Source organism: Leopardus geoffroyi, chromosome C3 (genome assembly GCF_018350155.1).
Source record: "Leopardus geoffroyi isolate Oge1 chromosome C3, O.geoffroyi_Oge1_pat1.0, whole genome shotgun sequence".
NCBI classification, from domain to species: Eukaryota; Metazoa; Chordata; class Mammalia; order Carnivora; family Felidae; genus Leopardus; species Leopardus geoffroyi.
In genome coordinates this window covers 81,844,504-81,858,090 of record NC_059338.1, presented here as the reverse complement: position 1 = coordinate 81,858,090, position 13,587 = coordinate 81,844,504, and positions in this window count along the sequence as shown.

Below are 13,587 nucleotides of genomic sequence, written 5' to 3'. Positions count from 1 at the left end.
GTATCTTTGCACTGACCTCTAGCAGGGCATCAAGAGTTACATCAAAATCCTTCACTGTCTTTCCACCCTCCACCTCCAGCCATCCTGGATGTGTTGGGGGCTGGGATGTGCCCAAATAATATCAGGTGTTGACTTACCTGATTATAACCCGTTGGTTTCTTCTACAAAGAGGTCTGAACCCTTTCCCTTACCCAGGCCCACTGCTGGGGGTGGGGGTGGGGGGCGGTGAGAAGATCTGATTCCAACAGGACTGGCAAGGGACTCCTGGCCCTGGATCTGCAGGAAAGCAGCCCAGACGACCCAGTATGGGGGAGACTGAGGGGGAAGGGTGTTTGTTCAACTTGGAAGGGAGGGAGCCACAGAGAGGGCAGAAGGAGATCATAAAACTCTTCCTAGAAGTTCTGAGAGGCATTTAGGCCAAGTGAAAAAGAAGCACCTGGAACCTTGCCTGAGCATCAGTGCCCTCATCTCTAAAGAAGGGCAGTGAAGCCCACCTTGTTGTGGTGGAGCAGAGGGGACACAGCTGGGTCCTGAACTAGCAACTCGAGAAGCCAAGGGGTTGGAATCAGAGCTGAGCTGAGTCAGTTTCTTTCTTGGCCACTTACGAAGTGGGCATTAATAATTCCGAACATTTTTGAAGTTCTAACCAGTTGCCAAACACCGTGCCCATCTAATTTAATTCTCAGAACAGCCCCACGAGGCAGGTTCATCATGCTCAGTGTTACGCAAGATACTGGAGCTGGGAGACAAATGGAATTTGCCCAAGGTCAGACCAATTAGATAGCAGTGGAGCTGGGCATGAACCCAGATTGTCTGGCTCCAAAGCCCAGCTCTTCACCCTGACCCTCAGTTTGCTCATTTGTTAAGTGGGATTGACAATGACAGCTTCATGAGTTGGGGAGGGGGGATTTAAGTGAAACAGCACATGTGTAGAACCCAGCACATTAGGAAGACCCAGGAGAACAGTATCAGCATTGTCATAATTATCACAATAATGATGAAAGGCATAGGGGTAAAGAATTTTCTGGCATGCTTCGGAACTTCAAACAGTTTGGAGTGAATGTAACATAGAGTGTAGTGTGGGACGTCAGGAGGCAGGGAGGAATAAGTGAAGGTGTGTGCAGGGGCTGGATCACGCTTCACCTGCACTCCGTGGAATTCAGAGATGTCTAAGATGAGGAGTCCGACTCATGTGTGTCTCCACTCACCGGATACAGCAAGGCTAAGAGGATGATTCTGGCCTTTGATCTTGCTCATCAGTCAGGTCCTGACAGATGTGACAAATTCAAGCAAATGGAAACCTGGGGATAAAAACCTATGTCATGTGAGGACACACTGAAGAAGGCTATGACCCAGAGAGTGGGCCCTCCCTCACCAGTCACCAAATCCGCTGGGGGCCTTGGGGTCTGTTTCACAAGGGCACTAATCCCATTGATGAAGTCTCCACTCTCACGAGCGAATCACTCCCAGAGGCCCCACCTCCCAACACCATCACGTTGGGGATTAGGTTTCAACCTACGTATTGTGGGGAAACACCAGCAGTCGGCCCATAATATTTGGTGTCCTGAAAAGGGCACTGATTTTGGAGTCAGGAAGGCCTGCCTGCAATTTCCAGCTGTGCAGCTTTGGGCAAGTCAATTAGCTTCCTTGAATTTCCTCATCTGCAAAATGGGAATAAGAACATTATCTTCTGTTTGAGAAATGTGCATGAGATCATGAATTTGTAATGCTTTCTCGGCTATAAAACAGCAGGCACATTTTGCTCGCAACCTCAGTATCCTATTCTCCCATAGCCTGTGCTGTCCACACATCCTTCGAGCGAAATAGCTGGCTCCTTCCATCACATATGCAAAAGCCCGTCAAAAGGGTGCATTTCCCGGGGTGCCTGGGTGGCTCAGTCGCTTGAGCATCCGACTCTTGATTTCATCTCAGGTCGTGATCTCACCGTTCGTGAGTTGCATTGGGCTCTGTGCTGACGGTGCGGAGTCTGCTTGGGGTTCTCTCTCCCCCCCCCCCTCTCTGCCCCTTCCCCATGCTCGCTTGCTCTCTCTCTCGAAATAAATAAAATTTTAAAAAGCATCATTTTTTTTTAATATGTATCTCCCCACCGAACATCTGGTTTTTCACAAGAGTAAAAGCTATTGCGTGTGGAAAGTAACAGAAAGTGAAAGGAGACACGGGAACTCTGCTCTTGTCCTGCTGGTGAGTATTTTGTAATCGAGTAGATTCCACATCCCACGGGGCTACAGGGTTCCTGTACCTCTGGCCATTCAGAACTGGCGGGCTTCAGAGAGGAGTCTCACAGCCCGAAGTCACTAGGGGCCGCTGTCCTTGAATTGCAGGAGGGCCGTGGGGAAGGGGGTTGCAGATGGCTCAGGCAGCCCCTTCCCATTGAGGGATTTTACTCAGGAAGGTAGACAGAGCTGGCCCCCAGTCTGGAACAGAGATCCTAACCTGGGCACGCGGAGCCCAGGCTTCAAAAGCTGGTGAATGATGGTTTCCAGGCACTGGCACAATGGGCAGTCATTGCTTAATGGATGCTAAGTTTCCTTTTGGGGTGATGAAAATTGTGGAACTAGGTGGAGGCTGCCCAACATAGTGAATGTAGTAAATGCCACTAAACTGTTCACTTTAAAATGGTTAGCTATAGGTTATGAGATTTTCACTTGAATTTTAAAAACTAGGAAGGAAAGAAGGAGGGAAGGAGGGAAGGAGGGAGGGAGGGAAGAAGGAAGGGATGGGAGGGAGGAAGTGGGGAGGGGAACCAGCTGGGGTTGGGGGGAGCCGGTGAGCAAGACCTTTAGCGTATTTTCAACATTTCACAACATCCAGCATAGGGCTGCACCAATGAACCAGCTGTCAGAATCAGAGCAACAGGGGCCCAGAACGCCCTCGGCGCGGCCAGTTTCTATAGGTGACTCTTTAACAATTGAAAGTAAAGGCAATTATAGTATTGAATAATGCAGTTTGGGTATTAGTATTTTGGTTTCGATCACAACCTCAGGTCAAAAAGACAAAAGAGCGTGGCATCATAGAAAAGCTCAGGGTGGAGTCTGAGAGGCCTGAATTCAGATCCTGACTCTGAGCAGCTGCAGGGCCCTGGACAAAGTCTTAAGCCTCGCTGCGCCTTGTGTTTCCTGCTTACATAACGTGGGGTGACAATGACATGCCCATCGTCGCACTGCCGTGGGGACTGAGTGGGATAGCGTAAGTAGGATTTCACCTGGAGGGTGCAGAAACAGGTGGCAGTTTGTGGTCACTATAAGGTGCACAAAATCTTCCAAAACCTGGGTCCGCGGAGGGGGAGAGAATCAACATTCTTCGGGGGGCTCTAGAAACCACTATCTAGACTCTGGCGACCTGCAAGAACACAAACGAATTTCGCACCTGCCTGTGCCCGGTACACAGTTGGTGTTTGGCAGTGGGGAGGGGACTGAAGCAAGGCAGAGTCAGCCCCAGTCCCTCTCCGCTCCTCCAGGTCTCCCCCACATCACACAGGAGGTGAGGGAAGAGAATGCATGGCGTGTCACCTGTCACTGTAGGTTAGGAGGTGACAGTTACCACTGAGGGCAAGAGAGCGGAGTCAAAATCCAGCAAATTCCCTGGGATCGTTTACTGGAGGGGGCAGATAGCCTTTCCCACTCTCCAAGAACCTACGTCCGCACAAAACGCTGGGAAATGTGATTTGTCATGGCGACGTCACTGAGAAGCAGTTACTTTCAAGTGCATTGCCATGCAAATGGGTCAGCGCTCGTTGCTCTAGAAAAATTCTGTCCTGTGGAGGGGTGATCTTGTATCCGCAAAACGGTCGGCGAGGAATCAAATGTCCCCCGTCTGACCACACTGAAATAAAACCATTCGCTCAATTTAATATGAGTAATTTCTCTAAGCATAAAACGTCCCTCCACGCTGGACCACAAGCACAGATGTGCAGACACACGTGCGTGAGCACACACACACACACACACACAGCCTCGTGCAGACACACACAGGGAGAAGAGGGTGTTTATATGAGTTATTCTTTCTAATGGTGAAAGTAGGGGTGCTAATTATAGAAACGCCGCAGGAGAAAAGTGCAAGAAAGGAAGCAAAGCCCATCCATGACGTCCCTTCCAGGGTCAACCCTGGAACTGCCCTTTCTTAACATCTTCACGAATTGTGTCTCTTTTTTTTTTTTTTTTTTAATTTTTTTAGTGTTTATTTTTGACAGAGAAAGAGAGAGAGAAAGAGAGCATGAGCGGGGGAGGGGCAGAGAGAGAGGGAGACCCAGAATCCGAGGCAGGTTCCGGGCTCCGAGCCGTCAGCCCAGAGCCCGACGCGGGGCTCGAACTCACGGACCGTGAGATCGTGACCTGAGCCGAAGTCGGACGGACGCTCAACCGACTGAGCCACCCAGGCGCCCCGTATTGTGTCTCTTTTTAAAATGGATTTTATGGGGCGCCTGGGTGGCTCAGTCGGTTAAGTGTCCGACTTCAGCTCAGGTCACGATCTCACGGTCCGTGAGTTCGAGCCCCGCGCCGGGCTCTGGGCTGACGGCTCGGAGCCTGGAGCCTGCCTCCGATTCTGTGTCTCCCTCTCTCTCTGCCCCTCCCCCGTTCATGCTCTGTCTCTCTCAGTCTCAAAAATAAATAAAAACATTAAAAAATGCATTTTATTTTGATATAGTTGCAATTACACTATATCCACCCTGTTGAATCTTGCTTCCTCGTTCACGTATATGAGAGAATGTCAATCCCACAGAGCTTTAAATGGATGGGCCAGGCACTGACAGCCTGAAACCCACACAGGAGAGTCGGCAAAGAGACAGAAACTACTGTTTATCCTTCAGTGTCATTTCCTCCAGGCCAGATACTATGTCTTATTCGGCGTTACGGGCCCAGCCCTTAGCACAGTACCCGAAACATGATTAGTGCCGAATAACGGGGTGCTGAATAAGAAATGGACGGAGGAGTGGGGAACAGATAGATACTGATGTCACACTGACCTTGCCTGACGGGTTTCACCTCCGAGAGGAGCTTCTCTGCAGACCCTCCCCCTCTTGCAGAGAAAGCCCCCCCCCCCCACCAAGCGATAGGGAGCAGTGGAGACTGGGGTGATGGGGAGAGCGTGGCATTCACCTTCCCATCTTTACAAAACCCCGTGCTCCCCAAACAGCAGGTGTCTGGCCGCAGGTTGCAGCTGTGCACCCGCTCAGAGCCGTGTTCTCCAGAGATGGTCTTTGGAGCAGCAGCCCCTGGGAACTGACGAGAACGGCGGGGTCTCCGCCCTGCCCCAGACTGACTCCGACTCAGAGGTGGGGCCCAGCGCCCTGGGTTTAACAACCCCTCCAGGTGATTCCGCAGAAGCTAGTTTGCGAGCCACCCACAGACTTAGAGCAGCGGTTCTCAGCCCCGGTGCATGTTGGACACACCTGGGGAACCTGTTTGCCCTCCAAGATGTGAGCCTCAGCCCAAGGTTCTGAGTTCATTGATTTTGGGTGGGGCTCAGACTTCAGAGTGCTCTCAAAGGTCTCCAAGTGCTTTTAGGGCGCAGCCTGAGAAGCCGGCTCTGGACCGCAGTGAGGCTGCACATGGCCATTTCTCGGGGACTCTTTCCCCTTCCCACCCAGTGTGCCTCATCATTACTAAGTGCGGTATTGTAATCGATCACACTGACTTTTTAATTATGAAATATTTTATGCATACAAAGCAATGTGGAGCACCAGCTCTGTCCTATCTTCTTATTTGGCCATCATTTATGGGCCCCCGCCCCCAAATTCATACATTGAAGTCTTACCCCCTACTCCCGAGAATGTGATTGTTTTCGGAGACAAGGGTCTTGAAAGAGATGGTTGAGTTAAAATGAGGTCACAGGGATGGGCTGTAATCTACTATGAATGGCGTCCTTACAAGAGGAAATTAGGACACAGACACGTACAGAGTGAAGACTGTATGAAGGCATCTTCACCTACGAGGCAGGGAGAGAGGCTGTAGGAAAGAACAGCCTCTGGGATTGCGAGAAAAGAAATTTCTGCCGTTTAAGCCACCCAGTCCTCGGTACTTTGCTATGACAGCCCTCACAAACGGATTCAGTCATATTCGTGCAGATGCTTTTTTAAAAAAGCCCCAAACATGGGGCGCCTGGGTGGCGCAGTCGGTTAAGCGTCCGACTTCAGCCAGGTCACGATCTCGCGGTCCGTGAGTTCGAGCCCCGCGTCAGGCTCTGGGCTGATGGCTCGGAGCCTGGAGCCTGTTTCCGATTCTGCGTCTCCCTCTCTCTCTGCCCCTCCCCCATTCATGCTCTGTCTCTCTCTGTCCCAAAAATAAATAAACGTTGAAAAAAAAAAAAAAAAGCCCCAAACATAACAGCCTTGGAGCTCCCTGCAGACCCTTCTGGTTCCCCTTCTGTCCCTCCTTCTCCAGAAGAACCGCTGTCCTAACCTTTCCTCTCTCTCTTTGCCACAGAGAGCCAGCAAAGTGATTAGGAGCATGGACTCTGGAGCCACGATAACTGGACGGAGATACTGGTGCAGCCTCCTCCTCGCTGTGTGACTTTGGCCAGTTAACTACCCTTTCTGGGGCCAAGGAAACTGGAAACATGAGCTATCGCATCAATCTGGTGTTTTTAGGGTTAAATGAACTGTTTTTACGTTTTATGTTTTCTTTACTTTTGTAATGTTATGTATTTTATTTCTGAGAGAGAGAGAGAGAGAGAAAGCCTGTGAGCGGGGAGGGGCAGAGAGGCAGAGACCATCCCAAGCAGACTCCGCGCTGTCAACACAGAGCCCAACACGGGGTTCCGTCCCATGAACTGTGAGGTCATGACCTGAGCCAAAATCAAGAGTCACACGTTCAACCAAGTGAGCCACCCAGGTGCCCCAACGTTGTTGTTGTTTTTTTTAATTTACCTATTTTATTTTGAGAGAGAGAGAGAGTATGAGTGCATGTGAACAGGGGTGGGGCAGAGAGAGAGACAGAAAGAGAGAGAGAGAGAATCCCAAGCAGGCTCTGGGCTCTCGGCCCAGAGCACCACTCGGGGCTCCATCTCACGGGACCATGAGATCATGATCTGAGCTGAGAGCAAGAGTCAGATGCCTAACCGACCAGGCCACCCAGGTGCCCCATGTGAACTGCACCCCTGTGGTTTGTGTCCTGGCTCCTCTGGCCTCGCCCCTTCCCCTGTGGTGTGGAAGTCTCCTCCCTCACCTCCCTCCCACCCTCCCTCCAGGTTCAGTTCCCACCCTCGCCCTGGCCTCCTCTGACCCACGCCTAGGATGCGCCCTGCCTCCCCAAGGATGCCCCCCTGGCCCGCTCCTCGTCAAGACGTCCTTGCCCCAGGCTCTCCCTGAGGCCCTGGCTGCCTCTGCGATGGCTTTCAAGTCTGCCTTGCTCACAGGCTCTATTTCCATTTTCCCTGGGATTGTGTTTCAGAAGCTCAGCGCTTCCTACATTTCAAAGGATTTCCATAGCCCTGGTCTCCTGTGATGTCACTTCACAGTCCTGAGATGAAGACAGGGCAGCACTCTTCCCTTTGCACGTGAGGAAACCGAATCATGGAGAATTTGAGTGACTTACAGAAGGTCGCAGAGCAAGTGAGAGACAGGACTAAAGCCCAGCTCTTCAGACTCTCAATCCTATGTTCTTTTTTGTTGTTGTTTGTTTGTTCTTTAATGTTTATTTATCTTTGGGAGAGAGAGAGAGACAGAGCATGAGTGGGGAGGGGCAGAGAGAGAGGGAGACACGGAATCCGAAGCAGGCTCCAGGCTCCGAGCTGTCAGCACGGAGCCCCATGCGGGGGCCCGAACCCACAGACGCCGAGATCATGACCTGAGCTGAAGTCGGATGCTCGACCTACTGAGCCACCCAGGTGCCCCAAAAAGAAACAATTTAAACAAAAAAAGCACGGTCCCAGAGCCACTTACACCAGAATCCTCTGGAGGACTTGTGGAAAATACAGATTTCCGGGCCTCACCCCTACGTATTCTAGTCTGATAGGGTGGCTGGCCCCTGGAACCTGCACGTTGATGACCTTCGCTGAGGGGGTCCAAGGCACGCCGGGTTTGAGAAACACTGGGCCCTACAACAAGCCTTGCCCCCCTCTCACCCGACCTTCACTGCTGCCAGCAGCTCCTAGCAAAGTCACCCGCCCCTGCCGGCTCTGAGGTGGGCAACTCACCCGTGTCGACCGAGGTGGGGGAGGCCTGTACGAATGGCTGATAGAGGCCTTACAACCCCGTGGGACTTTAGAGCTCACAAAGGCATTTTATACACATTTTCCTTCACCTTCAAACTCTGTTCCCCGAAGGTGAGGCAGGCAGTGTTATGCCATCTGGAAACAAAACGGAGGCCAGAGTCCAAGTGGCATGCCCAAAGTCATTTATTTAGTAGCAGGAGCTGGACTTGAACTCCAGGCCTTAAACCTGTAGCTACTGTTACCAGAAGTCACTCTGGAAAATTCACCCTCGGGCACCTAGTAATCTAGTCACTGGGTGACCACATTGACAGGACAGTGGGGATCACCAATAGGAAGAGGCTTTACAGATAAAAAACAGATTTGGGGGGCTTCTAAGTAAGACGGGGTAACAAGAGCTGGATTTATTCACCAGCCTTAAAACATTTGGGGAAAAAAATAACAACAAGAGAAAATACTGTTTCAGACATTGGACAGCGGGTTGCAAGGACAGTGATTTTGGAGGGGCTAGAGAGGGTCATACCCCCTTCCTCGACCCCCCGCCCCCAGCCTCTGCTTCTTTGAGGATCCTTCCTATCCTCCAGAGCCCCGCCCCATGGAGTGGGCCATGACTGCCCCAGGAAGGAATCCCGGTTCCCCCCTGACCTGAACTCCATTGCACAGCGCCTTTCAGGCACATACCCTTTTTGTCGCACCCTGTGACCATCTGGGGGCCAATGGTCAGGAAACTCTGAATGCAGGAAGTTCTTCCATCATCTCCCTGCCCAGCACCAAACACCATGGTCTGCACAGAACAGAGCTCACAAAGTATTTCTGGAAAGAAAGAGTGAATGATTCTTTCCACACCTTTTATCCTTAAAAGGAAAAAAAAAATGCCTTTAAAAAGAAAGAGTGAGATACACTCCTATAATCATCATAGTTCCCCGTGATGTTTTTGTTTTTACAGTTTAAATGTATTTAAGTAATCTCTACACTCAAACTCATGTCCCCGAAATCGAGAGTGGCATTTTCCTCCAACTGAGCCAGCCAGGCGCCCCTGTTTTACAGATTAAAAAAGTAAATCTTTGGGTGCATCACCTGACTGGTGAGAGAGAGCTGGCTCATTCCTGCAAGAGTTACCAACTAATCGTGGCAAGAACGGGCAAGGAACAGGCACTGTCACCGGAGAATGCTCATAAAAGTCACATTCCTGGCACACCAATGGTATTTCAGAGGGACAGAGAGCAAAGCGATTCTTTCCAACAACTACCAGTTGGGAGACGGTTTTAACCCGAATCCCCTCTTTTTTCAGTGAAAGAGAATCATAAGCCTAAAACAGATTTTTATTTTGGGGGGTGGGGGGGATAGTCAAAAGTTCACTTTAAGCCTCATTGAGGGAAAAGCAAGAAGTCTCTAAAGTCCGATGGGATTCCCAAGGGACGCTGGTCAGTATCAGACCACCTTGTTGGATATTCTACATGGCACTTATCAGATACTACCTTACCTATGAGTTTTCTGTTTCCTCCCACTGGATGTAAATTTCAAGAAAATGGAGATCTTGTTTGTCTGATTCCTGCTCTGTAAATGTGTCTTGGAAGAACTCATAAGACAGAAGACATTCCTCAGTCCTCGGGGCCGGGGGCGTTTGCGCAGAGGCTGGGCAGCTGGGCTTCGCAGGAGGACCCCATATACTTTCTGCCCAACCTCTGGCGGAAATGTCACAAACAGGAGGGGGAACGAGGGAGAATCGAGGTGAAGGTGAGCCCGGTGTGGAGGAGGACAGAGGGGAGGCCATCCTGCCCACAGCTTACGTCCGGGAGAGAAAAACAGCTTGGGTGTTTGCTTCTTCGCAGTAGTGAAAGCGTTTCGGCATGATGGTAGAAAGGTGCCCTGTCTGTTGAGGCAGCTTCTCCCTCCAGAAATGTGCTTCCTTCTTCTTGCCACCAAACCCGGGCAGGTCACACCCTTCCTTCCAGGGCCAGCCCCAGGGCGACTTGCCACGTGCTCTGCAGTATGTCCACATTGTGCCGTGGTTGCGTCAGATCTCTCTCTTCCTTCCTGCCATCTCTCCTTCCTTCTCTCTTTCCTTTTCTTTGGGAGGAAAGAGACGGGACGAGCCCTTCCCCCACCCGTCCTGTGGGATCACCGTTATTCTGCATTCATCTTTCATCACTGCCCATGCATAGACAATATGTAGAACTTTGTGGATTTTTAAAACTTTGCACAAGTGGTTGCATTTTGTATGAATCCTTCTGCACTTTTCTTTTTTGCTCAGTGCGATTCATGTGGCTACATGTAGCCCTGGTCTGTTCATGGAGTGATTCACAGTGGTTCATTACCACCACGTGGAAAGCCAGTAGTCTTTCTGTCTCTCCAACCCTCTGTTACCATGCAGGCTCCACGAGAACAGGTCATTTTCTTTTTTTAAATACTCCTTTATTTGTTTATTTTGAGAAAGAGAGAGAGAGAGAGCACAAGTGGTGAAGGGGCAGAGAGAGAGAGAGAGAGAGGGAGAGAGAGAATCCCAAGCAGGCTCCACACTGTCAGTGCAGAGCCCAACATGGGGCTCGATCCCATGAGCCATTAGATCATGACCTGAGCCAAAATCAAGAGTCGGACGCTCAACCAACTGAGCTGCCCAGGGGCCCCAGAATGGATCATTTTCTAGGTAGTAGAATGACACCTAGAAAAACTGGTTAACTCGTTCTAAGAATTTATCAACACTTTGTAAGTATTCCACTGTATAACGTGACCACGATTGTCTGGGCCATGCAGATGACATCTGCATTATTCGAATATTTTGCTCTTTTAAACGGGGCTTTTGCAGGGATGTTCTTTTCCCTGCATCCTTGTGCTCACGTAGGAAAGAATCTCATTTGTATCCAAGACTGAAGCGGCTGGGTCATAGGTAGATAAATGTAACTTCAAATTTATTAAAACTATTACACACTTTCCAAAGTGGTTTATTCCAAAGTGGTTAAGACTTGTCTCCACCAGTTACACACACGCACACACACACACACACACACATATGTAAATATATGCATGTATATATGTAAATATATGCATGTATATATGTAAATATATGCATTATATATGTAAATATAGGCATGTATATATGTACATACATTATAATACATGTATATATGTGTATATATATCATTATATATATTATACATGTATAAGGCTGCAGACATAGAGTTCTGACCTCAGAACAGTGGCACTCAAATCTCAGATCTCTCCAGAATTTTTCCACGTCTAAACCGCATATGTAACGGAGATCTTTCTCTTTTGACACGCGGCAGGATTTCCGTCTTCTTTTTCACGGCTGTTAGTGTTCCCTTGTCCGGATGCACCTTAGCTTTGTAAATTAGTGCCCTGTTGCTGTGTGTTAGGTTATGCTCTGAAGCCATCATACAGTAAGCATGTTTGTGTGTTCTGTGGTTCTTTCCTGTGGCTACATATTTTTTTGGGTGGAGGTACCATAATTAACTAGTCACATGTGTTTTTTTAAATTACAGAATGGTATAAATCTTGTATTTTTCTCAGGGAAAATTCCCAAGAGTTGGAGTTTGGGTTGGCATATTAATACTTTTTGTGCCTCTTATGTATTGCCAAAAGGATTATTATAACTTAGGCTGCCACCCTCCCGGAAACTTCTTTATGTAAGTATTGTGGACATTTGCTTCGTGGATTTGACCCTAAGTGTTCACATAAGCATGATTGGTGGTGATTTTCCTCTGTGTCCCGGGGTCCCGGCACATAGTAGGTACCCGGTAAATGCTTTTTTGAGAGAAGGGATGGTGATCAGAAAGAGGCCTAGGTATCTATCAGTCTAGGAAGATGGGCGACCAGGCACGAAGAGACGTTGCCTCAAACTGGAAGGACATTAAAGACCTGGAGGCCTGTTGGGCAAGGCTGAGATTACTGGGGGGGTCGCCCTCCCTGTCCGCTCCTGGCTGGGCCGACCCTTGCCCCTGGCTGGGGAGTGTCGGGCAGGGGAACCTGTCAAGGGCAGAGCCAGGTGCAAGCCCTGCTCGTGGGAGAGCTGCTGGGTGTGGCCACAGATGACAAGCATGTGGTCACAGTGGTTTGAGGAAGCAAGCCCCTGGACGCCACCCGACCCAGACTGTTCTCCAGCTGAGTGACTTTGGGAAAGTCCTTTAAGCTCTCGGTCATAGAATAAAGAACCCCCCTGCCCCCCCACCGCCACCCAAAGACATCCATGTCCTTATTCCCGGGACCTGTGAGTAGGTTACCTCCCCTGGCAAAAGGGACTTTGCAGCTGTGATTAAGGATTTTGAGATCAGGAGATTATTCCGGATGGTCCGGGTGGGCCCAATGTCATCGCAATAATTATACAGGACTGTGAGAGGGTCAATGGAAGAAAAAGATGTGACCACGTAACCAGAGGTTGGAGCCACACGCTTTGGAGATGGGAGAGGGGTCCACCAGCCAGAGAAACGCAAGCAGCCTCTTCAAACTGAAAAAAACCAAGGACATGGATTCTCCCCTGAAGTTTCCAGAAGGAACACAGCCGGGCCAGCACCTTGATTTTAGACTTTTTTTATTTTTGTATTCTTTAATGTTTATTTATTTTTGAGAGAGAGAGAAAAACAGAGCTTGAGCAGGGGAGGGGCAGAGAGAGGGGGGGGACACAGAATCGGAAGTAGGCTGTCAGCACAGAGCCCGATGCAGGGCTCGACCCCTCGAACCGTCAGATCACGACCTGAGCTGAAGTCAGACGCTTAACCGACTGAGCCACCCAGGCGCCCCTTGATTTTAGAATTCTGACATCTGGAACGATGGGAGAATGAGTTTGTGTTGTTGTAAACTGTGTTTGTGGTCATTTGTGATGGCAGCACTAGGAAACTACCCCCTCGAAAGCCCCAGGGGCCCCATCTGTAAAGTGGAAATAATAACAGGACTTATTTTAAACACTTACTTTGAGGCTAAAACACAGTAGGATATTTTAAGTGCCTGAAAAATGCTAAGTGCTTAATCAACGTGTGGGCAAGTCGCTTGGCCTCCCCGGGCCAGAGATACCCAGGATCAGGGAGGGCTCCTTCTGAGTGCACCTGTTCTTGGGGAGTCCAGGCCACTCTCATCTCCCCGGACCAGTGGGATCCCACGGCTGCCCTCTCCTTGGCCGGTGCCTGAAGCCCTTGAGGGCAGACGGGCCCTGGAAGGGGCCAGGACCAGATACTTTCTGCAGCCTGGAGCTCAGCATCCTGCGGCTCTGACCAGCGTCCTCAGGGCACAAGAGGGGGAGCTAACTGGGGCTCACGGAGTGGAGACAGAGCTTGCTAGTTCCTGCAGTGATTCATTATGGCAGAGCAGGACGGAAGGCAAGAGACTGTACACGTTCCAGAAGGTCATGGCAAGGGGAAAAATCACCTCATCTAACAGAACAGTGATTCACCATGCTCGGAGCCTAAT